Genomic DNA, 26,717 nt, shown 5'->3' with positions numbered 1-26,717 from the left:
GGCATTTCTAATGTGGTTAAGGAAGGGAGTCGTAGTCACCTACTTAGTCGGGATCTACACGATGCACCACTTCCTGCCATTGCCTGTTTAGCTTAGCACTATATATTTTGTATGTACATGCATGGCTTTTTTGCAGGTTGCAGGTACCGGGTATCGACTTTCCTGAATTGCCAGGATGAGTGTACCCTATTATACTATCTCAATGATAAGATAGGGGAGATAAATTCTCAAGTCCAAATCCCAAACCCTAAAACCATTTGTCCTAATGAGTTAGGATAAGTATCTGAGTTGAGTACCCACTGAATGTGTCAGATGACATATTTTGTAATTTTTAATCTTTTAGACTGATTTGGTATGAATTGTTACATGATGGGTTTTCATATTTTATCATGAAGGTCCATGGTGAATTTTCTATTAGCTAAGTTTTAATAAATAGATTTAATTAACAAATTAATTATTTGAGAGATTAAATAGCATGATTTTGATATTTTGATTATTAGTTAAAGGAGAATTAATTGAGAGAAAAGAATTAAATTAAAAGAAAATTAGAAATTAAAATAAATAATAAATTATAAAATATTATTTAATTAATAAAAAAATATTAATAATAAAAGTTATAAAAAAATTAAAATAAAAGTTATGAAGATTAAAGTGGAAGTTATAAATATTTAAATGGAAATTAATTTAAAAGTTATTGGAGTTATAAGTTTGCATGGGAAATAATGCAGTTCCTTATTTTTCATGTGTCAACAACACGGGGGTTAGTGCATCAATTGAGCACATGGAGTCTACAACCCTAGGGCTTATCTAAAAGGCTAGAAATAGGTCCATGCTTAGTTGGCGATATCTCCCAGTTGATTCTAGAAGCATTCTAGGGTTATCTGAAAGCTCTTTATATTCAAGCATTCCTTAATAGCTTGAGAGGGAGTGGGGACATAGCGCGGATAGTATGGTTAGCGCGAAGAATAGTTGAGGCATTGGAGGATTCGAGAAAATTTTGAAGAAGGGAAGCTTGCTCTGCGGGTTGTCTGAGGATAAGCGAGTTTAGCATTAGAATCCAGGTAGGTTCTTGTGATTTAATTATGATACTTCTGCATCTTGCTTTCCCCTGTCTTCTTCGTATTTTCCATATGTCTTCATTGTGCATTTTAAATTTGGGGCAATTAAGTTTTATTTAAGAATTCTATATGTTTAGATCTGAAAATAATATGGACTAGGGTTGCAATTTCATGGACAAACCCATTAGAATTAGTCATCAGAGAAATTCTTAAGAGAACAAGTTCATAGAGAGGTTCTGAAAATGGAAGCTTGTAATTTTATAAACAATCTGAGATTCTGTATATTATATATATATATACCTATATATATATATACATAAACCTTTATATATATATATATATATATATATATATATATATATACATACATATATATATATATATATATATATATATATATATATATATATATGATATGTATTTATATAATTGTATCCTTATTATGGTGGAATCGCAACATGTTAAATCGCGCTGCGATTGTTTGATTTCATAAAAACTAATGCATATTGGGTGGGGGCAGAATTTGCACCCCGTACCTGTGTATTTAAAGGGTGTGCGGTACCTGCTACGCAGTGTACCCGCGACTACATTGGTCGCAAGGTACCTGCAATAGTAGGGTACCTGTGGCAATGGTCACCACAGTGACAGCCGATGGTATATTGATTCGGCTCTGTTCTAAGGAAACTTTGTTATTCGATTTCCTTATGAATCGAAATTAATAAAAATTCGGTCCTGTTTTTTATAAAATGCAAAAATATTAAATATTATATTATATATGTACGTATGTATATGTTTAAAAATAAATAAATAAATATATATATATATATATATATATATATATATGTATATATGTAATATATATATATATTAAAAGATTTAAAGTTGATAATAAATGATTTATAAATTCATCTCTTTTTTAATGATGAATAGTTTTGTAATTTTATAGTTTTAACTATTATGAATTAATAGTTTACGATTATAAGATAAATGAAGCATATGAAAGTTAAGTTAGTGGAAATGTCTTTTAAATGTTATAATTGGAAAACTGAAGTTTAGAGGGAATTTTTAATCCATCCAAAAAAATTAATACATGGAAAAACATAGGAAAATGTTCTTTCTCTAAACTTGGGATACAAAAACTGAGATTATGCATATGAATTCAAATTTGAAAACTTAGCAAACCAAAAACATGTGTTTACATTGTGTATTCATTATACTAATGTTTTGGGTCTTGGGTTGACTAGTGTTGACCTGTATAGGACGTCTACCAGAGGCTTGGGGGTTATGTGAATGTGATGTCTTGATGATGTTTTCATTCGATCTTTATAAACCCAACCATGATTATGTGATGGAATGCTCTATGAGTTGATTGTGAATACTGATTGTTATAGTTGAGATTTCTTATGTCTGGAACCCTTGACTTAACCATTATTTTGGTAATCGATCAGTTGTCCTTGGATATATTCTAGTCACCATGGTGGGACTAATATGTGGATTTATTATTGATGATGTCATGATGTGACATGTGTTGACTCAACCATTTTGGAGTCTTCGATCAGTATGATTTTGAGATATATTTTGGTTATTGAGAACCAATGGATATTTTGATTATCAGTGATACTTGAGTTGCCAATAGAGAGCTGTTGTGTTCATGATTTTCTATGGATGCTGCTCATGGTGATTTGATGCTTTTATGCACATTTAATGATTTTTAATCATGGATATTTGTTGATACCTTATTATGGTGATTTTGTGGACTTTCTTTATGATTATGACACCATGAGCATTAGGGTAGGATATCTGCATGTAGTGTCAGGAAGTGGCTTGCAATGGGGGCCGAGGCCCTAAGAGGCTGCCAGGGTAACTCATTGTAAGTTGGTTAATAAGTGATAACATTCACACACTTAATACTAACTGAACGAACCTAAAAAGATAAGAGTTTTGTTTCTCGCCCATGCCTTGAGTGCTTGTATAGGCTAGGATGGGAGTAGAGAGAACACATGGTTGTGACCTTGCATTCCATAGTATGCCTTGTCAGTATGAAAGGATACTAGTGGCCGCATGAGATCTGTATGGACTCGTGGAGTTTAGCTAACTGCCAGAGTAACTTGTACGAGATAAATGCGATGACACTTTCTTGCTTGCATAGTAGGTTCCTACATGTCATTGTGTGCCTCTGGGAAGTAGATGTCTATTTTGTGTTTGGAACCTTTGAGTTAGTAGACTTTTAGGATTCCTGGACTTTAGAGTCGTGTGCTATGTGGTTTTGATAACTTGTTTTGGGACTTGAGATTATCTCCTCAGCATGGTGGGAGTGGACCACTTAGGTACCACGCGGTTGGGTGGTGGTGTATTTTTCACTCTTATCATTTGAGATTCATTGAGACTTTGTGGTTAATGCATCCTTCGTGATGGTGGATATGTATCCTTTCATTGATGATTAGCATATATTAGATGATGATATCTTATGCTTTACTTTTTATGTTAGTAGGATGTTAGGAGTGACATTCCTACTATGATAATACCGATGACCTCTTTGGTGCTTGGAATGTTACACACGAAGGGATGGCTAGGATCCACGATGGTCTAATGATGCTATTAACAGTTGGGAGGAACCGTGCACTTAGTTTATTTATTTGATCTTTCTGATAGATGTAAATGACTTTTATGATGATGTATCATGTGATGTATCATGGATTAGAATAGGATGATGTACTTTATTCTACATATGTATATTCTTTTAAGCCTTCATACCCTGTGACATGTACAGTGGATGAATGAGCAGTTGGATATGTAATAATTGAACATTGGACTTATCATATTATTTCATGTGGATGTTGTACTAGATGGATTCATGAAGTAATTCATGTTAAGGGGATCTTAAAGAATGTAATCTATTGTATATGTTAAGTTTACTCTTTAGATGGACATTGCTATTGCTTCCGTTATTGTGCATAGGTTGTATGTGGTAGTGACTTTTAAAAAAAAAAATGCTACCAAACTTAGTGAAATACTAGGTTAATTCTTTGGATCCCTTGACGGGGCATTACATAAGATGGATTTCAAGTCATCATTTCTAGATGGAGAACTTGAAGAAAATGTTTACATAGAATAGCCTAAAGGTTGTCCTTTGATAGATGACTAGGACATCGTATGCAAATTTTAGAAAGGATTCTATGGCTTGAAGCAAGCACCCACAACCTAGTATGTAAAGTTGGACAAACATTTGACAAAGGAATATAGTAAAGGTATGGCAGATAGTAATCTCTATTAGAAAGAGATTGATGATTTTGGTAATATTTGTTGACGATATCATATTTGGAGGAAATGATGATGAAAGTGATACGTTTGTAGAAGAAATGAAGAAGGAATTTGAAATAAGTATGGTAGGAGAGACGAAATATTTTCTAGGATTAAAAATTGTGGAGGATAAAGGAGGAATCTTTATTTCTTAGACTAAGTATTTGAAAGATTTATTGAAATTTTTTGGTTTGGAAGCATGTAAACCTATTGGAACACCTATGGTAATTGGACACAAGCTATCTAGTAAAGGATGAGACACCTACTATGGAGTAGAAGAAGTACAAATCTATGATTGAAGGATTGCAATATCTGACTCACATAAGGCCAGATATAGCAAATGTAGTTGGAATTGTTACAAGATTTCAAGTTGATCCTAGAGAAGCACATTATGTAGTAGTCAAAAGGATATTTAGATACCTAAAAGAAACATCTGAGTTTAGATTGCGGTATAAAAGATCTAATGATTTCATTTTATGTTCAAAAAGAGCACTAGTGGTGGAGCCTTCTTTCTTGGAGGAAGATTGGTTTCTTGGATAAGTAAGAAGCATGATTGTAGCTCACAAAGTATAGCAGAAGAAAAATAGGTTGGCGTAACAAATAATTGTAATCAAGTTGTTTGGATGAAGAAGATGATGAAAAATATAATGATAGAATTCAGTGAACCTATTGTCATACATTATGATGACACAAGCACAATAAATATGTCTAAGAATCTAGTGTTGCATTCTAAGAATAAGCACATTTCTATCATGTATCACATGTTGAGAAAGTTGTAGAAAAGGAAATTATATTAGAGTATGTTGCACTAAAGAGAAGATTGCAAATATTTTCACTAATCCTCTTCCCAAAGAGACTTTTGAGTATTTGTGAGGTATGATAGGGGTTATGCCCCTCCCTACATCAGAGTAGAAGATGCAAGAGTGAATTAGTCTAGTGTAACATGGCACTATTATTGTCTAGACTTAATGTTGATGCTTCTTGTATGTGGGAGTATCTATGATGGACAGAGTCATGTAGGAATCTTGTTGGATTTTTTTTTGAATAGTGTCTTTGGACACTTGAGCTAAGTAAGAATCAATTGTTGTAGAGATTGTTGGTTGCTAAAAACTTTGACATTGATGTCAATGGGGGAGAAGTACTACATGAAAAACATCATGGAGAAGAAGAAAAAATCATGAGGGAGAAGCATTGCATGAGAATAGTTTGGAGACATGAAATGAAAAGATAGCACATTGAGGTATATCAATGGGAGAGAATGATTAATGAAGAGGATTTGAAAAGAAAGATTAACAATCTTTTGTTGGTATTCTTAGAACTAGATGTTTTTCATCTCTGTTGCCACCAATACCAAAGGGGGAGATTTTTGGACGCATGAATGCTGATGATATTCATATGGGGGAGTATTTTAGATAGTTATCATGATGATATGTTACATTCAAAACTATGTTTGTCATTGATGTCAACATAACAATTTTTTGTGGTATTTCACAAAAGAACAATGGAAAGATCAAGTTGATACAGATGACTAGTTGAGTATTCTCACTATCCAAGGTTATGAGAGATACTTCTAAGCATCTAGTATATGTAGTTAACGTCAAATGAAGAAATGCTAAGTCTAGAAGAAGTTATGTAAGTTTTAGTGATGGCTATTTCATGATAGAATTTCTAGAGGCATGTTCTAGTATACTTGTTATATCTCTTAGCATGGTTGTTATTCTAAGAATCAAATTTGAGGATGTGAAGAAGAAATGTTGGTGATGGCATGGCTATGTTCACTCATCATAATATTATGTGTACAGAAAGATATTCAAGTTGCAAGGTGAAAGATTAATGTTATCACTATGTGTAACATGTTCTTACTGTGGTCATATAAGAATTAATTGAGAAGGTTTAACTGCTAACTCAAGGAATTGTTTTATGGATTTGATATAAAGGAAGGGAATTTTCTTTTATCATAGAATGGAATAAGTATTGATGTGAAGTGATTATAAGAAGCAATAAGAGCAGAATGCTAAGTTGAGCAGAGCAGAGCAGAAGTGAAGGAAACTTCATTATCGGGGCTTTATTGAGTGATCCAAAGTTGGATACTTGGATCCAAGGTTCATGACCTAGTCTACAAGTTCTGATAGTGATTGGTTTGGTTGATAGAAAAAAGGAAAGAGGAACTCAAAAGTAAATTACTTGTTTGCATAGTGAGCTCTTCTTGTAATTGAAATTGCATGTTTGGGTAGTGGGTTCTTCTTGCATACATTGTACTACAACTCCTAATAGGTTTGGCACAACTCCTAATAGGGTTGGAATCTCCTAACAGTGACTCATATATGCTAAATTTTATAATAGACTCCTAATAGTGTCCATCCTCTAACAAATAATATTTATATTAGTACATCATCTTGTGGGTATCATTCCCACCAAGGTTTTCTCTTTGATAAAGGATTTCCCTACTTAACATATCTGGTGTAATTGTCTATTTGCATCTTGTTATGGTTGCTATTTACTTTGGTTGAATGGTTAATATTGGTTAAATTTGATAAATAACAGTGACTCATATATACTAGATTTTATAATAGACTCCTAACGGTGTCCATCCTCTAACAAGGAATATTTATGTTAGTACATCATCTTGTGGGTATCATTCCCACTAGGGTTTTCTCTTTGATAAACGGTTTCTCTACTTAACATATTTGGTGTAATTGTCTATTTGCATCTTGTTATGGTTACTATTTACTTTGGTTGAATGGTTAAGATTTTTTAAATTTGATAAATTTTTTAATCATTGAATAATTGATTCACACCCCCCCCCCCCCCCTCAGTTATCTTGGTGGACTATTGTTTCTAACAAGATAAGCATGTAAAACCAAAGAGTAACCAACAAGTGATGAAAATAAGCCCTAGTTTGACAAAACTTAACCAAGAAAGTAAAGCATAAGAATTGGGTTAAAGCAAGAAGAAGGGTGAAACGAAATGAAGTAGAATGAATAAGAAGATTTGAAGAGAGTAGAAACGATGAAGAAAAAAGGATGAATTCTCAAATTCTATTCAAAGGTTAAGCCTCAAAAAGTTAGCCAACTACATAGTAGGAAGAATTTTAAAACATAATTTTTACCATCAAGATGAACCCAGATTTCAATTTTGATACCAAAAATGGATTTAGGATATTAAAATGAGGTAGGGCTTCATTTTCAAGAATATCCAAGGAGTTCAAAAATTATGCCAAAATTAGGTGAAAAGGTTATATAAGGGTCTTAAAAGGGTAGATAGATATGATTATGAGGTTAACACCTTGTGATATTAGAATAGAAAAAAGGTGAGGAAGAGACAAGAGGAGATGAAAAAATATGATCAAGAAGAAGCAAGATAAGAATGAATGCAACTAGCTGACCCATTCATGAAAGATACAAAAGACTATCTCAATATTCATATGCAAAGCTGTGACAAAATAAACCCTAAAATGCAAGCTATTATGCAAAGGTGCAATTGCAAGGGTTATATAAGTAGGTCCTAGTTTTTATCATCAATCCTTATTAGGGACATTGGAAGATCATACATCCATCAATAGTATAAATATGATCTATATTGGATAGGTATGTGAGAGCCTAACCTATGCATCAACAACATATAGGTCAAAATGAATAGTACAATTAGATTCTCAAGGATTAGTGTAGCAAGATTACACCTATATCAAGGTATGGATGCTAGGATAACCTGAAGTGTAGTCTTAGAAAAATAGAAAAGGATTATACATTTTAGTGATTGCTAAAATGTTGACACACTTCTATGTGTCATTATAACCAAGATTTCTCAAGAATGAGGTCTCAAATTATGACTCATAGCTCTATATTCATAGAGTGCAAGGGTTTGTAATGGAGGCCCTTAGTTTGACATAGTTTGTGCCCATGCAAGTACACCATAAAATGAGAGATTCAAAGATCAAAATATGCATGTAAATGAAGATGCAAGCTAATCTAAATGATAACAATGCAAAATAATGCAAGAAAGGAAATCTAATCTATGAAAGGAAATAACAATGCAAGATTAATCTATGAAAGAAAATATGACTCTAAGCTAATATGAAAATGCAAGGATGAAGCATGATGATGCAAGCCATGGATGCATGAGAGAAGAAGACAACAAGAAAGAAGTTCCACTAAAGCTCCAATGTCCAAACTCTGAGGCTCAAACTCTTTCTCCAAAATCACTCTCCAGACTTGTAGCATAATAATACTATAGCAACTAACATCTATCCAAATGAGAAGGAGAGGTCTCCTTATAAAGGAAATTATGGAGGTGGGAGGCTTCTCACAAGAGCAATGTGGGATAAAATCTTCAAAAGGCAAGTAAAAGGAAAAAGCCCACCAGTTAGAGGTATGTGCAAAAAAAAGGAATCTTTATTTGATTTATTTCCTTTTTTCATCAAAAGGAGAGCTTTAAGTGGGGATTTATTTATTTAATTAAAAGAGGGATTTTCTTTTAATTAAATAAGATAAGGTTATTTAGTTAAAAGTGAGATTTTAATTAAATAATATAAAACTATTTAATTAAAAGAGAGATTCTCTTTTAATAAAATAAGATTATTTTATTTATTTAAAATGATGTTTTCTTTTAATTAAATAAGATAAGATTATTTAATAAAAAGAATGATTTTAATTAAATAAGATAAAACTATTTAATTAAAAGAGAAATTTTCTTTTAATTAAGATTATTTTATTTATTTAAAAGGATGTTTTCTTTTAATTAAATAAGATTATTGATGAAATGATCAAACCTTAGAAAATATTGAAATAATTAAATTAATTGCAATTTTATCAATGAAAATAATTTCAAATTATTCAATAAAATATTGCAATGCATTGATTCAGGAAATTGATAATTGATTCAAGCAATTGATAAATTTAAGAATTGGGGCCCATAGTCTAGGTGACCATTTTAGGGTGCATACATTTAGATCCTAAGTGTCAAGTAGGACAAGAAAGATGCTCAAGACACCCAAGATTGACAATGTATACCCATAGGCAAAAAGAAAAAAAAAAGCCCCATGCCCCAATATTCTAGTTCATGATATCATTGAGAGTCTATTAGGGAGAAAAAACTCAAAAAATAAACCATCATAGATAGAACACAAGGAAAATAAAACCAACAGGTCTTAGTATATTTTTAGTGTTTAAGTCACATGACTATCTCTTTAGGACTCAAGTCTACCAATGAGATGCATCACAACATCCTAGACTATAGCTAAAGCATCTGATAAGTGTTGTGAAACACTCGATGTCAAGGAAATGTATTGAAAAATACTATTGAGAAATATGCTAAAGAAACACCAAAGAAACAAGGAGACCTTGATAAGCTATATAGTTCATGCCCCTTTGACCTAAATGATAATCAGTTCCAAGATAGGCAAGGACAAGGAAATATGAGGTGAATGGTTCATGAGCACAAAGAAAGATTTAAAAAGACACAAGTGCAAGGGTATCACATAGGACTTGTGTCCACATTTTTACCCTTTGGTAAGATTGACTAGCTCTTAAGAAAAGATCACATGATTTTGTCCGAATGTCTAGCAAAGTGTAGGACATGATAGATTAGAAAGTTGATAGATAAGATGGATATGGAATGAATTCATGAAGCTATTAGAACTATAATTTTATATTGTCATTTCAATATAAAATCTTATTGGTGAGACAATTGCCACTTGAGTAGAGTTCCATATCAAGATGGTTGATGAAGAGGATTTGAGAAGAAGAGATAACAAAATGACCTAGAGGAAAGGTTGAGTTATGTGAGACTATAATGGGAATTTGATGACATAGACATTCACAAGATAATGTGATTGTTTAATAATAAAACTAAGTGGAGAAGATAGTTTTATTGAAGCCAAGAAGGAATGATCAAAGGAATACAAAATAAAGAGGTCTTTTTATGTTTTTTCACTATGCTAGGGTTTCATGCATTCATTGAGTTTCCTTGAGTATGACTCTTTGATTAAGATCTCCTTCTGTGTTTACTACCTATAAAACCTCATTTAGTGTGGGAGTTTTTGGGCTAGTTTATAATGGTCCTAGCCAGTGGTGACCCAGTTGTTGATACTGGTGTTCATGCTATTGATTCAGAAAGCCATGAAACCTCCATTGAACAAACATCCTTGCAAATTCATCTCAAAGGTTCTTCACAAGGTAATCCTAATATTATCCTTCCTTTGCAAGAATTTGATGCTTCTTGTGATTGGTTAGAACAACATACCTTGATAAGTTATTTTGTGGGTCAGACTCCTCTTGAAGCTATGCTTTGAGAATGGGTAAAAGAGAGTTGGACTCCTCATGGAGTCTACCTTGATGCTGTCCAAAACCTTCCCAAAGGTTTTTTTTTGTTTCATTTTTCCAACTCGTCTAAGGTAGATGTGGTTTTTAACAATGACCCTTGGTCAATGAGCTCTTCCCTACTAGTTTTTCAATGATTGTTGAGAGGCTTCACTATCTTTGATGAAAAAAACTTAGGGTTTCTATGTGGGTTGAGTTCCTAAGTTTACCCTTGGCATTTTGGCCTTTTATTGAGTCCATTGCCAATACTCTTGGCAAAGCTTTTACCAAGGAACATGATTTTTTTTGCAATGCTCATCCTCATAAATGCATGTGCATTAAGGTTGATCTCTTGAAGGATCTCAATAATTCTATGGAGATTCAAATTATTTCTCAAACCTTCTCTCAAAAAGTGCTCTATTTGAACCTACACAACACTTGTTATAGGTGCCAGTAAGTGGAACATAAAATTAGCAATATCCCATTGGCTGAGCCTAAGGTTAAACCCCCACATAAGGAGGCCCCTACCAAACCAAGAAAAGGGAAACAAAAAGAAGAATGGACTACTATTGGGTGCAAGGGTAAGACTCCCTTGGCTCCTAAATAATCATATGTGGCTATCATTTTAGTTCTTCCTATTTCAACAAGAGCACAAACCCCAACCATTGTAGGGTCGACAATAAATTTTCTAGAATCAAACCCTATTTATTTGTAGGTTTCAAACCCTAGTAGTTTATAGGGGATCAAGGCAGCCACAAGGGATAGTACTTTTGTTATGGTTTACACTCAATTTGCTACATCCTCCATTGCAACTTAGAATGTGTGGCATTCTCACAATCCTCCTAGATAGGCTGAGAAACTAGAGGAGAAAAGAAGGGCTATCAGTCTAGAGGATTTTCCTTCTAGCTTCAACTAAGTTTATTATTTGTTGCAAAATAGTTACTCCTTTCTCAAGGACAAGGAAGATATGGAAGATTTTTCATGAATTTTTTTTTCATGAAACATGTGAGGTCTTACAAACCTCTCTATAAAGTACTATGTCAGGGACACCCATAATAGACTTGGTAATTTAGATTTTCTTTGCATGCAAGAGGTTAAAATATCTAGTTTCATGCTTTCCTTTGCATGTCATGTCATTTGGTTAGATGGCATAATGTTTTACTCTTAGCAAAAAATTGGTATAGGTGGTGTAGTTAATCATCTATCACCTCATCTTCATTCTGCTATTATTTTACATGGTTTTGATTCCCATGCACAGAATAATTTTGCTTTTACTTTCTATCAGCAATCATTCCTTTGGAGTAGTTAATGTTTATGCTACCAATTATGTTGTAGAAAGATCTCAATTATGGGGTTGGATGGCTAACAACTTTCCTCTAGCTACTTGGGTTATGTGTGATGATTTCAATATGGTTGAGTTGGCCTCTGACAAAGACAATGTTTTTCATTTTCACTGGAAAGTTAGGGAAAGGGAAGCCTGGTACTACATGCTTAAAAATTTGAGACTTTATAATCCCAATACTAACTACCACCAACATAGCGAGGTCTAGGACACTTTGTCTAACTTTTGAGCTAGCTCTAACCATATTTTAAAATGTCTCAATTGTGTCATGATTACTTCACAATATTTTTTCTCCTTTTCTAAGGATTGAGATCTACAGGTCATTCCTCCGTGACATTATCAGAGCACTATCCTATTTATTTTTCCATTTCTTGGCACACAGCTATCCAAGGAGTTGTCAGGATGCATTTTTTCCTCAATATGTTAGTTGTGATGCATTCTTCCAATATTTTTCATATCTTACATGCCTAGAATTTGGAGCCATGTTTACATTCTCAGATAGGTTGGATTTAATGGTGGAATGATGCTATTAATAGCACTATTATATTTCTACTCATATATGGGTGAAATTTGGTGGCTTTTAGATGAGGATCTTATGAATCCACTACCACAGCTCTTAAGAAAGCTTATGAAGCTCTCACCCATAACCCTTTCGATGTTAATTTACAAATTTAGCTTGCCAAGCTTTGTAATGACAAAAACATTGCAGATAATTATGCTACTTGAGGGGCCCAAATTAAAGCTCACCTCCATTGGTTGGAGGCTGGTGATAAGGATTCTAAACAATTATTCTAGGCTTTTAGAGTCCATCATACCAATTTTGCAATTAAAAAGATCAAATAGGGCAATTCGATTCTCTTCAGTCTCCCTGACATCCTGCAAGCTTTTGTTCACCACTTTGAAAATGTTTTTGCTTCATAGGGAAATTTGGTTTCTCAAGAGGATGCCCTTAGAAAGTGTATTTTTGTTACTTCAAACTACCTAGCAGTCGAGCAACATGCTTTCTATGAGTAGCTTCTCACCATCCGAGACCTCAAGGAGGTAGTCTTTTCCATGGTTGATGAAAAATACCCTAGGTGTGATGGGTTTTCTAGTGAATTTAACAAACACCTTTAGGAGTCTATTAGTCCTGACCTACACAAAGTTTATCTTGAAGCCTATCATTCTAAGAGTCTAGGAGATATTATCAACAAAGGAAGCTTGAAATTGATACCTAAAGCTGGTGATCCTAAGGATATCTATAACTGGTGGCCCATTACTTTTTTTAATGTGTCTTATAAGATTATTGCTAAGGTAATTTCTCTTAAAATTTGTCATCTCCTACCTTTAATTGCACAACTAGAGCAAACTGGCTTTATTAAATCTAGGTATATTCTTGACAATATCATTGTTGTCTAGGAAGGCATGGAGTGGGCTCACAAATCCAATCAATCATCTATGTTTTGAAAAAATGATTTTGCTAAAGCTTATGACCAGATTAAATGACCTTTCATCTTGGCTATGCTTCAAGCTCTTGGTTTTAGTCCCAATTTTCTTCAATCTATGGAGGTGCTTTTTGTAGATGCTAATGCTTGTATTACTATCAGTAGCTCTCAATCTGAATCCTTTTGGCTCTTTCTCTCCATCGAGAAGGGTTTCCCTCTGGGTCTGACTTTATATGTTCTTGGTACTAAAGGGTTTGGTTACTAGTGTAGACACCTAAAAACCTTTAGAAAATAAAGTATTTTTATTTTCTGAAAAATTCTTGATGACATCATCATTTATTAATTAATTAATTATTTAATTAATTTATTTATTTTTATGCCATTAAATCCTTTTATCTTAATTAAATATAATTAATTAAGGAATCCCTCCCAAAAATGTTTAAATCTTATTTAAACATTATTTCCTTATTTATTAATTATTTAATTAATAAATTGACCAAAAAACCCAAAATAAATAAAAAAAAATTTTTTTTCTCAAAACATGGCCAATTTCCTTAAGACCACTAACCTCTTCCAAAATTGTCTAATCCTTCTTTAATTTTGATTAAAGGCTAATCTCATCATTTCCTACCTCTAATCCCAACTCAAAATATTTAATTAAGATTAAATATTAATCCTCATGTTTATTAAAAAAGTTTTAATAAATATCTCCTCAACCCAAACCCTTGAAATAAATAAAACTTTATTTATTTCCTAAAACTCTAATTTATCCTCATCCTAAGAAGTTCTAGACTCTTCTAGAAAGTCTTCATCCTCATCCTAGGAAATTCTAGACTATTTTGGAAAGTCTTTATCCTCATCCAAAGTCTAGACTCTTCTAGAAGATGTCTTTAAACCTAATCTTAATCCCCTCCTAACCTTGTCACATTCCCTAAAAATGGGTTAAGACTTACTAACCCAAGCCAAAGTTAACAAATATCTCCTCCTTCACCCACCTTCATTAAATGCCATCCACTTGCCTATCCCTAAGCTAATCCTAAACCATCCTAATCCATCCTCTAATAATTTGCACAAGCCTAAGCAAGCTTAAAACCTTCCTAATCAAGTCCAAGTCAAAATTTCTCTCATCTCCCTCAAAATATCTCAACCATAAAACTTTATGAAGCCCACTAGGCCATAAATGACTCTTCCAAGCCCTTTTATTGCTCTTACAAGCCATTATGAGGATCTTTATGAAGATTTTATCCCTTGAGCCTCCTTTGTTGACTCATACTTCCCCTTTCCTCCATCCTCTCACCATGTGACATGTGTCACTCCTTGATTGGCTGTAAGAAAGCACAATCCATGTCCTCTCCTCTCATGCAATCTGAGCCCTTCATGAGCTTTTTCCCATCCTTGAATCTTAGCCCTCAATCCCTCAAGCCTCTTGTCTATAAATTGGATCCTTCCCCTTTGCAAAATAACAAAATCCATGAAGTAAAGTCATAATGCCATTTTAAGAAGCCATTTTACATCAAAATCATACACTCACACCCAAATTCCAACTCTATTTGAAGCCATTTTTGAAGCATAAGCTTGAGCATACATCCTATCTATTTAGACAAAGCCACTCAACAAGAGAGCTTCTCATTGAGAGAGTCCATTAATGGCTCATATTCTCAATTGAGAGCTCATCTTAGTCTATCTTGAAGTTTATAAATTTTGTTTAGTTTGTAGAAGCTTTATTTAAATTTGGTTTCTATTAGCATACTAACATTGCTCATATACATTTTGGCATGCCCGGTGGGACCCCGCATGGGTCATCTTCATTAGCCTTTTTAGTCAAGTTTTGTATGTCATTTGCTAATTTTGGCTAATTTTCTTTGTTTTTGTGATTGGTAGGATTGTATAAATTGGTTTTGTAGGTCCACGTGAGCATGAAAAAGACAAAGGAACTCATAATCTATCTCATAGTGTTTGCAGATTTTTCAAGCTCATAGGTGGACAAAGAACTTGGAATTCTTCTTCCTCTTCTTGTCTATATTCTTCTTATTCCATCTACTTCTTCTTCTTCTTCTTGTGGGAGATCTTGGCCATTTTTTTTTAAGGAAGCAAAATCATACACACTTCTTTTTAGTGCTTAAAATGAACCCCCAAATCATACTTAAATCCATTAAAAATTAAAAATTTGTAAAAAAGAAAAAATCTTTTAACAAGTGAAACTAAACCAATCGAATCATTTGCATCCTTGCAACATCAAGGTTTTAGATGCATTCATGCAAAGTTAGGAACACTTCATTTTTGGAAATTTAAAAAGAACTTCAAGTTTCCATTTCAAAAGGTTCAAAATCAACACTAAGTGCACACTAAAATATAAATCAAACTCAAAGCATCAATCAAGGATAAAATGAACCTCATTTGCAAATATTTTAAAGTTCTTTTAAAAATCTCATGAAAACTAAGAGTCCTAAATGGTTGCCAAAAATTGTCCTAAAAGCTTTGTTACTTGTTCCAAACAAATGTCTTGTTGCAAAATCTTGAATGTTTCTTAGGTTTTTCATGCATCAAAACAATCTAGGAATATCATTTTTGGGCTTAAAATATGCAAACTAGAACACAAAATCTTGAATGAAAACCAAAGTCCAAAGAGTCATTTTCACTTTTGAGTCCAAAACAATCTTGAATGATCTAAGGTTAAAACAAAGCACTTCAAATTTCTTAAAACAACACACAAAATCTCAATCTTGAATGCTCAAAGGAAAAAACTTGAATGTTTAATCACTTGTCTTTGAATGCATGTTGCTAAACACACTCTTGAATGCCATGGATTAAAATCAAATTTTCCTTGAATGCATGATTAAAACAACAAACCCAATCTTGAATGCCAAGGATCAATTAACCATTGCAATATCAAACATTTCATTTGGAGCTTCTAAAACTGAACAAAACAAATCTCTTTTCCACATGCAATTTAGGTAAAGTTTGGTTTTTGGACATTTAAGAAACTTTGTTAAGTTAAAAAAAAATTTGCAAAAATCAATTTGAGTAGTTTCTTGGACTTACCTCTTTTCTAATCACCCATCAATTCAACCATTGGTTGCAATCTTAGTGCCATTTATGGGGATGGGTCTACTTGAAAAAGGTGTTAAACGTTCCACAATCTAACTCACTCACTTGTTCTTTGAACATTTACTTTAACTTTATCAAAAAATTTAAATGACAAAAAATCTAGATTAAATCGATCACACTTCAAGTTTGGGCACTAAAATTGAACAACTATTGATGTGGAGGGCCTCCAGGCGCGCACTTGACAAATCGAGTCTCACACATCTTTGCTTTGGGCATAAAACAAAATCACACCAACTCTTGAATGCTTTAAAGGAAATTAATCGATACTTGACGTGGAGGGCCTCCGGGTGTGCGAGTTTGCTTTTGTTGACCCTAACTCTTCATCTTGTTTGCATTATTCGATTGATTTACTTTTGTTGGCACTTCAAGTTGGAATTGAACATTGTCTCTTAAACATGAGTCCTTGAAAAGTCTAGATTAGCACAGATAAGAATCAGTTGGTAAAAGAACAAGCATGTTTTTTTTAGCCCAAGGTCATCCAAGTCTTCTCTCCCCTTGTCGTCTTTTGAGGCCATCTTGGGTGCATAAGATTAGGATCCAAAATCTTGTTTCTTTTTAGGAGGCATGCTTGGGGATTTCATCACCCCTTGCATGACCTCAACTCTAGCATTCTGGTAGAGTATAAGAATTGAGAGGTGAATCGAAAGACACCTCTCTTGGAATCAAGATTTTTGTCACTCGGGCTAAGCCTCAAGGAACTTTATACCCTTGAGAAGTGAAAGAGGAGAAGTGGGTTGCCGCTCCTCTCAGCTGTGTGACATCTTGTTGGTTTCATCTATGGATTTGGGCCTCACGTACCTTTGGGTATATCGAGGACTCCTTAGCTAAACCAACTGTCAGCCTTGTAGACAACCATCTAGAGTGTTAATGTGTTTGAAGTGACTGATCGAAACATTCGTAAAACATACACACTCCTCAGTGAAAGTATCACATTCTGAGAACAAAAAACTTCTATCTGGTTGTTCCTATCTATTGCTTGCTTTTTTATTTGTTGAATGAATGTTTGCCAAAGTTGGTCAATCCTAGCTTAGGGTACACTTAGCATAGTCACTGGCTATTCCAAAAGTTGAACAAGTTGAAGAAAAATAACCGAGGTCTCTCAAAGCCAAGCAAATTCAAGAATTGATGTCAGAGCAACCCAAACCCAAATAGAAGTTCCACAAAGTTAAACTCAAACCATCTCAAGCATACCAAGAACTTTCAGCCAAGAGAAAGGAACTAACACCAAGTCCTCAAATTGCCAAACTCCACAAAGCAGAGGATAAAGCTACCAACGAAGCACTTCAAGAGGCCTAGTTAGAGCACACCATCAAATTTAGCCAACATCTAGGAGTTAATCCTGCTTATGCCTTACCAACTAGGCATGATTTCTATGATTAGACACCTTTGTTTCTCCACACCTTCTTGGATAAGCTTCACCTTAGAGTCATCTTTGTAGAAAAGTCAGCCATCTTAGGTTATCCACTTAAGCATTATTAGCTCATCCATCTCATTTAGGACCAAACCATCTAGCCAACAATCCAAAATCTTCACATCCAAGCCTTCAAAAATTGTTGTCAGCTTGCTAAAAGTTTTCCATTCCTAAAATCTTTCAAAACCACCAATCTCACCAAGGTTATCCCTTTGACAAAGCTTTTTCTAGGGTAATCTAGCTTTGCCACTTGTTATCCCTCATCACCTTGAGCTAAAGGTTGGGATCCACAAGTGGTCAATCTCGTGTTCTTCCTAAAGGATCATCAGTCTATCCTTAAGTTGACACAATCACCACCAAGCTTGCACATAGGAAAGTAGACCTTTTGTGCTTTGGCAACATATCTTGGAAGTTAGAATCCCCAACCCAATCCTCCTTAGGTTTTTTCATATAGCTTTTCCTCAACCTAGGAAATCATTTGCATAGAAAAGCCTTCCTCCCTTTTGCATCCACCAACATTTGTTGCATCTCATCCCTAGGAGCATTTTTCATGCCACCCATCACTCGCTTAGCCAAGAAGAAAGAAACAATGGAGCCCTATCATTTGGATTGAACAACCTCACCCCCCTTGAGCACTCAGCCATCCTTCAGCCCAGAGAAAGCTATGCCATCATCTACTGACATTGAAGCTTTCATGAACCAACTAGGAAATGCAGTATTAGTAAACGCCATTATAGACAAGAACAAAGAGACAATCATGGCTAATTTTGGAAGGGAAAATGTAGGAACCTTTGACTTTGGAAGACCCCCTCCATTATCAGATCCATCTCACCCATTGTTTGGGTAGCTACCACCACCCATAGGCTCTTATGATCCAAATTATCCTCAATATATGCCAAAAGAAGAGCCTCCAACCAATCCATATGATCCAACAGACCCAAACATACCATCATCCACCCAAGTTGAAATCTCCATGCCGCAAGCCAACCTAGCCACCACCACTCCATCCTTGGTTCATACCTCTCTGCTCCAAACCCCCTTTACCCAAAACACCTCACCATTCACGCCCTTCACTATTGCTTCCACTGCTCCCCAACCCAGCCTTCCAAATCCACCCATCTCCCAAATAAGTGCTAGCATCTTTGGCCAACCTCGGCAATATACAACAGGGATGTCGCCCATGGGGCCAAGTAATAAACCTCTCATCACCCCCAGCTTGTTCACCATAGCCCAAAGCACAATTCCATCATTTCCATTAGGTCTTGGGAGCTCAGTACCATTAGCCACAAATCCACAAGCTACTACCCTCACTCCACAAAGCTATCAAACCCCACAAGCTACTACTAATGTTTTTCCCAACTCTCAAGTGACCCAAGCTCCCGCCACCACTCTACCAAGCTTCCAAATCTAGCCACCAAGCTATTAAACCCCATCAATTCCATTTCCTAGCTTTCAATTCCCAGCACCTCCACCACCAACTAATCCATTACCTCCTATTACCAACTACTTTTCAATGCCACTTCTAGGAGCTAACCCACCAATCCAACTAACCACCAATTATTTGCAGGTACCATCCCAAATGGGGGCATAGCCCACATACCTTGGTCAAACCCCACAAGCCCCCCGATCCTTTCCCCAAGCTTCATAACCATCTTATACCTTACCTCCATAAAGCAATTCATTTATCCCATAGCCAGCTTATGTTCTTCAATCCCAACCTCAAATCCCATATCAACAGCAAGCCTTGCAGCACATGCAACACTATGTGCCACCTCCCCCTTAGCAAATTGTCATCCACCATGCAGCTGCCCAAACAATGTACAATCCCCATCAGCAAATCCCTCATAGCCATCAATATTCAGTGGCCCCATCTAGTGCATACTTACCTTAGGGCACTCCTACGTTTGGGGCACCCCAGCCATCACCCATTAATTTAGAATGGGAAGCCATGAAAATAGCTTTGAAGAACATCCAAGAGGGAAATGATCCAAAAACTTTCAAGTTTGAGAATGTGTGCCCTTACCCATTTGACAGAGCCATTACCATGACACCATTCCCCAAGCATTTTGAGACACCCAAATTTGACAAATTTAGCAGAAAATGAGACCCTGTCACACATATCAAAGAATTTTACATGCACTGCCAAGAAGTGGGATACAATGACGTCTTCCTCTTGCGTCTCTTTCCCAAAAGCTTGGCTGGACCAGCTCTTGAATGGTTTTATAGAATCTCCTATGGCACAATTAAAATTTTTACTGAACTATCAGAGGTATTTGTAGCCCAATATGCCCATCTTGTTGAAACAGAGCTATCAGTAGTTGATCTTGTGCACACCAAGAAAAAAGGTGGAGAAATCCTTCCCGAATATCTGCAAAGATGGAAAACCCTTACCACCCGCATATCTTGCACCTTGCCAGAGCGCCATTTGGTGAAAATGTTTATTGATAATGCCCATCCTAGCTTGTCTCACCACATGACCATGAACTGTTTGCAGACCTACAAAGATATCAAAGAGAAAAGAATGATCCTTGAGCAAGGACTCATTAAAGATGGTGTGGTCAAGATTTACAAGGAAGCCAACCAAAATCAATCACATTCCAATGACAAGTCTAGGTATTGGAACAAAAAAAAGCATGTTGCAACAGATGGTGTCACTGACACCAGACATGTTAATATTGTTGGTCCTTCTCACAACCAGTCCAACCCACCCTATCAACCAAACAATCAACAAGCTATCAACTACCAACAGTAGAATAACCACAGCTATCAAAACCACAATCCAAGACCAAACTTTCAAGGGTCTAGTAATCAAGCTAATGCCATCAATGTAGTTGCAGGACAAAAGCCTAGATTCCAACCTACACCTAGAAACTATACACCCCTTGGTGAGCCATTGGATATCATTTTTGAGAAATTAGTCAAGGAAAACCTCATCAAATTTCCTCCTACCTAGAAAATTGACCCAAGCGAATCCAAAGCTACATGGTACAAAGACAATGAGTACTACAAATTTCATAGGGTAAAAGGTCACACTAACCTCAGATGCATGGAACTGAAAGACTATGTGCAGGACCTCATTGATCGAAAGGAAATCACTGTTGGTGCCCAAACCTCTCCCAATGCAGGCTTATAGATCTATCAAAATGCTTTTCCTCCTCACAACAATCAAAATCATAGAAAATCACCTATCCAAACCAAAAACAACAACACCAACAACCATCAGCCAAACCAACAGCATGGGAAGAACAATGACCACACTTCATCCTATATAGACTATGGTAGCCTTATAGGTTGTATATATGAGAAAGAGCCTTTTGTCAATGTTATCAATATCCAAGGACCAAACAATGAGTGTGCAGTCACCACTCAAAGAGCTCGATTTAACATTACAGGCCCACCAATTTCACCAGCACCATCAGCTCCATCAAAAAGCTAGTACAATATCTTGGAACACCTTGGGAACATGCTAGCCCAAATCTCCATTTTAGACCTTCTTCGCACTAGTCTTGTGTACAAGAACATCCTTGACAGTGCTCTCATAGAATCTCGTGTCCCTTCTGATATCAATGCTACTGATTTTCATAATCTTGTTGGACACCTTTCATCCTCATGTGCCCTATCGTTCAAACCCACCGACATACCCGTGGTCGAGCCAAATCACACCCTTCTGCTTCGCATAGCTATCATGGTATCCAATTTTGTCATGAAAAGATTAATGATAGATAATGGATCAGCATTGAATATTTGCACCCTAAAATTCATAAAACAAGCTGGGTATACTAAGGTAGATATCATCAGTGAGGTTATCACCATCAAAGGTTATGACAACTTGGAAAGAACCACATAAGGAACTATTTTGCTACCAATCAAGGTTGGGCCAGTCATCCAAGAAACACTCTGCCATGTTATTGATCTAAACCTACCATTCAACATCCTCCTCGGTCACCCATGCATTCATGCCATGAAAGCTGTTCCATCCACTTACCATCAGTGCATCAAATTTCTGCATCAAGGCACTCAGGTAACCATCCATGCTGATCTAGAACCCTTTGCTTATTGCAATGTGGTTGAAGCTTCATATACAAACCATTGCCCTGGAATTGATATTGGCACATCCATCGCTAGCTCATCCCATAATTGTAATGACCCAGAAACCATCCTTGCCTCCACCCTGTCTACCGTGAAGATCAATAACAAGGGTTGTGGAGAGTATAGTCTATCGGATGCATTTGTTGTCGGGGCACTCCCACTTGATCCACATGCCCATGGATGATTGACATATCAAAAAGCTAAGGAAATTCCACCTCCTCGATACAAATAGTTTGGCCCAACAACCTTTGTATCCTCAAAAATCTCTCTTCATGAGGAGCTCACTCCAGATATCAACAGTTGCTTACATAAGGATGCACCTCAAAGGAATTAGGCACGCCTTGATCACTTTAGCTAGAAGTATCCCCAAGAAAATAAGCTCATCACTGAAAAATGGAACTATCAAGGTGGTGGTCTAGGACCAGAAGAAAGAGGCATGCAGTGCCCCATCGATGCACACAAGTGGGAATCGAAGTCAGGTCTTGGCTTTGGCATACCCACAACTAAGGGCACCAATACAGACAGTCATGCTTTTTTGAACATTCATCACGACCTTGTCAAAATTGAAGACATTCCTGAGGAAGTTGAAAAGAGAGCCTACGATGATATCCTAGACCAAATCTCCCTCAGAGACTCTGTTCTCCAAGAACTATCCATCCACCTCATTGACCTACCACTCGCCCATCTACAACTCATAGATTGGGACCAACCAAGTGTCATACACATTGATGAGTTCACATCAGAGGAAGCACTTCTAAGATTCATGGGAGCTGAAACACCTCACAAGAAAGAAAAGCTAGATTCTACCTATATCTACAAGCTAGATCCCAAGGGGTATTTTGGAGAAAATCCCCAACCTAGTTTCAATATACCCAAAATTGGAACTAAGGTGAATCCGAGACTAGCTAAGGTAGCGAAGAGAACCCCTCAGCAAGAACATCTAGAGCCACAAGTAGAACATGAGGATTTAGCATTACCTCCTCAAGATAATCAACCAGAGATATCTTCTATTCTAATTGAGGATACTAGGGAAGTCAACATCGGTTCTTCAGAGATCCCTAGGCTTGTTCACATTGCTGCATCCCTATCACAAGACCAAGTTGATCTCCTCTTTGAGGTCTTAAGAGAGAACATTGGCCAATTTGCATGGTCATATCAGGACATGCCAGGGCTTGATCCAAAGCTTTTAGTTCATCATCTTGTATTCAATCCACAGATCAAGCCCATCAGACAAAAGTTTAGAAAAATGCACCCCAAGGTGGCATTATTGGTCAAAGTTGAGTTAGAAAGAATGTTAGCTGCTAAGGTTATCTGACCTATCGACTATTTAGAGTGGATCTCCAACATGGTCCCCATCACTAAGCCTTCTGGTGACATCAGAATCTGCACTGATTTTAGAGATCTTAACAAAGCTTGTCCAAAAGATGATTTTCCTTTGCCCAACATAGATATGATTGTAGATCTTACAGTTGGACATGAAATTTTGTCCCTCATGGATGGATTTTCTGGGTATAATCAAATCAAGATTGCAGAAGAGGATCAGCATAAGACAACATTCACTACCCCTTGGGGAACCTTTTGGTACAACATGATGCCTTTTGGCCTAAAGAATGCTGGGGCTGCCTATCAAAGAGCTATGACAACCATTTTTCATGATCTTATCCATAGCATTTTGGAGGATTATGTGGATGATATCTTGGTCAAGTCTCATACCTTCATGGATCATCTTGCTGACCTAAAAAAAGTCTTTGATAGGTTAGCCAACTATCATCTCATGCTGAATCCCAAGAAATGTGTCTTTGGGGTCACATCTGACAAGCTTCTAGGCTTTATAGTTTCTAAACGAGGTATAGAGATCGACCCCAAGAAGGTCAAGGCTATCTTAGAAATGCCTCCTCCCCAGACACTGTGACAGCTTCGTTCTCTTCAAGGGAAGCTTCAATCTATTCGATGCTTCATCTCCCAACTTGCAGATAAGTGTACACCATTTTCACATTTACTGAAGAAGGATGAGAACTTCAAGTGGGATCCTTTATGTCAGCAAAACTTCAACCATCTCAAGCAGTATCTCATCAATCCCCCTATCTTGGTTCCACTAGTTCCTAGTCATCCCTTGATTTTGTACATATCAGCAACACCTACTACTTTAGGGGCACTTTTAGCACAACTCAATGACTACAATAGAGAAAGAGCCATCTACTACATCAGTAGAACCCTAGTTGGTTATGAACTCAATTACACTCCTATGGAAAAAGCTTGTTTGGAAGTTTTTTTCTCAACTCAAAAGCTTCACCATTACATGCTAAGTCATACCATCCATCTAGTCTCCAAGATTGACCCTCTCAAGTATATGCTCTTCAGAATAGCACTTATAGATCATTTGGGCAAATGGGTTATGCTCCTTAGCAAATTTGACATCCAGTATGTGGACAGAAAGGGAATCAAAGGGCAAGCTATAGCAGATCACCTAGCTGATGCACCTCTAATAGATTCTTATCCATTAATCATAGAATTTCCAGATGAGCATATCTGTCTAATTGAAGAACAACCCCCATGGAAACTTTATTTTGATGGCTCATACACATCTCATGGATCAGGGGTGGGAATATTGTTGGTCACACCTCAAGGAGATTACATTCCAAAAGCCTTCAAGCTACAATTCCCTAGCACCAACAATATAGCTGAATATGAGGCCCTCATAGCAGGATTAAAGATAGCTATAGAATGGAACATTGCTAAGCTACAAATCTTTGGTGATTCTTAGCTCATCATCAAGCAAGCCTTAAACGAATATCAAACCAAAGATGAAAAGCTATTACCCTACAAAGAGCTAGTTGATCAGCTAACCTAGCATTTTACAAGGCTTCAGTTTACACAAGTGCCTCAAATACAAAACAAAGCAGTAGATGCTATGGGTACTATAGGCTCGCTCTTGGAAATTCCCCAAGCAGCTACACAGTATGAGTTTTTAGTGGAGCAACTCCTCACACCCACCTATGTGAATGAGGATTCAAACTGTGTTTGTATCTTGGTTGGTCCCCAATCCCCTTGGTACCATGAGATTCACACTTACCTTAACGATGGTATCATATCCCCTTACCTCACACCTACCCAATGCTAGAACCTCATCCAAAAATCATCCCGCTATGTTATCATAGCCAATACCCTATATTGTCAGGGTTATCACGATACTCTCTCTCGATGTTTAGACCAAAACAAGGCCGCGATCGTGTTAAAGGAAGTACACTCTGGACTTTGTGGTGCCCACACGAGTGGTATTGTCCTAGCGTGACAAATCCTTAGAGAAAGCTACTATTGTTCTACCATTGAAGAAGACTCCTGTGACTTTGTCAAAAAGTGTCACCCATGTCAGTAGCATGCAAATCTTGTGCACGCTCCAGCACAGGATCTACAGCCTATTGTACCACCTTGGCCTTTCGCTTGTTGGGGCCTTGATCTAGTTGGAACTATCACACCCCTCTCATCTAATGGACATAAATGGATAATAATAGCTACATACTATTTAACTAAATGGGTAGAAGCAGTCCCCCTAGTCTCAACTACAGGAGTTTAGGTCTCCAAGTTCATCTTGTACCACATTGTTTGCCGCTTTGGCATCTCATCCACCATCTTCACCGACCATGGAGGTAACTTTGAAAATCTCAACATGGAAGAATTATGCACTTCCCTTTGCATCCATCACCACTTTTCTAGCCCATATTTCCCACAAGGTAATGGCCAGGCAGAGGCAACTAACAAAGCCCTCCTCAAAATCCTAAAGAAAGTTGTCAATGATTCTGGCTGTGATTGGCACCTACAAATAAATCCAGCCCTATGGGCCTATCAAACTTCCTTCCATACATCCACAAGAAAAACTCCATACTCCCTAGTTTATGGTGCCAAAGTGGTACTACCTATAGAGGTTGAACTTCCCTCCTTATGCATATCTTTGCAGGGGCAAATATCAGATGAAGAATACAGAGTATGTCGACTCACCTAGCTAGATCTCTTAGACGAGAAGCGACAACAAGCCTATGATCATCTCATAGTCTATCAAACTCATCTCAAAAGGAATTTCAACAAGAAGGTGCTTCCATGACACTTTTAGCTAGGTGATATGGTTCTCAAAGAAAACATGAAAGTCCAAGCAGATTGAGAAAAGAAAGGCAAGTTTGAACCTACATGGCTCAGTCCTTATGTTGTCACTGCTTCCTTTGGCTCTGGAGCCTATCAGCTATCTACACCGAAAGGAGAACTCTTGAATGATCCTACTAACATCATTCATCTCAAGAAGTTCTATGCTTGAAGATCCTTGGTATACCCAGCTTTTGAAAAATACAAAAAAAAATAGTAAAGAGAAATAAGCATCCAATGGTGAAAACTTGGCAATTCAAGCGCCTTGGATAGGTACCTTGGTGAAAACCTGGTAATTCAGGCACCTTGTGTACTAAGACTAATCCATTATCTATCACTATCCTATCCCTCATCCATTCACCCACCATCCCATAAAACATCTACTTGTTCCCTTGGTGTTCCAACCAAATATCCAAAATCTAATGGAGCTTGTAAATACCTCCTGTACAGCTTGTAAAATCTTGTACTTTAGCTTGTAAAATCTTGTACCAAAGCTTGTATTAAACCTTGTAAATCTTGTACCATACCTTGTATATCCGAATCTTGTCCAAAGTC

The sequence above is a fragment of the Cupressus sempervirens genome, chromosome 9 (genome assembly GCF_028749045.1).
Source record: "Cupressus sempervirens isolate cs-2001-9-10 chromosome 9, ASM2874904v1, whole genome shotgun sequence".
Lineage (NCBI taxonomy): Eukaryota > Viridiplantae > Streptophyta > Pinopsida > Cupressales > Cupressaceae > Cupressus > Cupressus sempervirens.
Note: the sequence above shows the minus strand (reverse complement) of the source record.